Source organism: Rhyacophila brunnea, unplaced genomic scaffold (assembly GCF_057557595.1).
Source record: "Rhyacophila brunnea isolate RB1 unplaced genomic scaffold, BYU_Rbru_1.0 scaffold_80, whole genome shotgun sequence".
NCBI classification, from domain to species: domain Eukaryota; kingdom Metazoa; phylum Arthropoda; class Insecta; order Trichoptera; family Rhyacophilidae; genus Rhyacophila; species Rhyacophila brunnea.
The window spans coordinates 611,540-612,815 of NW_028233351.1; positions in this window are offsets into that span (position 1 = coordinate 611,540).

The window sequence follows — 1,276 nt, forward strand, 5'->3', positions numbered from 1 at the left end:
TAAATAATTTATCAGTAAATAAATTTGTATCACAAATCTAGAAATACAATTTTAAAGCTATCAAAATTTAATTATTGTCCAAAAAAAATATTTTATCGATTTTCTATCAAGGTGAATTCTTCAAATTACAAACATCCTATCGATAGTTACTTTTTATTATGTATTAAATGTACTTTTATCAATTCCATCTATTGAGACGTAGTCAGCCCATTTGGAATATTGCACAACTCTTTGATGCATTTTTTGACGCCTTGCTCTGATCTATCTTCATCAACTGCTCTTCTTCTCTCAAATGAGATGAGTTCAAGTGTCTTGCGGAGTGTGAGAGTTTGCATGTATGATTCTACTTTGTCCGGGATTTTTAAATCCTTACATTGAAGGTGTTATATAAATATTAATTTTGTGTGTTATTTTATTTGGCAGATAAAAAGAATGAATTATAAAATATATGAAAGCCTATATTATGTATAAATATAAATAGTCAATACATATTTAATAGCTGAAATATCAAAAAAATATAAAAAAATTCATATAAATAAAAAAATATTAAGACAAAATTGAAATTTCATTCGAGGACAAACTATAAATTAAAATAGTTAAAAAACTATAAATAGTCAAGAACCAATATGATTAGTGCTCGTATCCGTATGAGGATCATCCTTATAAGTTAAAAACAAAAAAAATAAGTAGCGGTGATAATGGGATATAGATCAAAGATATACACTTTCTTAGTCATCAAAATTATTCTACGATATACCATATAGTTTCTTTAACTTATATAATCCAATGAAATATATCATTTAATAAATTCTCGGCAGATTATTTTAAATGTAAACAAAGACTTGATATAAAAAGCTTAGCTTGGCTTTCGTAATTGCTATCATATAAGTTTCATGTATTTTGGGTGAATAATGAATTTTGTGACAATTAAAATTACTTTTTTCTGCATATTCCTTATTGTTAATTTATCATAATTAGTAATTTTACGATACATGATTTATTGGTTTCTATGGTTTCTAAATTGAGTTTTAAATTATTATTTATTACCTTTTAATGAATTATTAATTTTGACTGTGATTTCTTTTTTATTTTCAATATATTATTTTGTACTATTAGATTTTAATTGTTTGTTGGTTCTGATATCAAGGTCTACCTTTTTCTAAAAGCTTAACTTGATAAATTCCACTTTAATGCATCTTATGTATAACTTTGTAGACTTCCTGTTCTCTTAGATATTCTAATATACCTTAATTTTTATAAAAACGTGTTAGTTTAG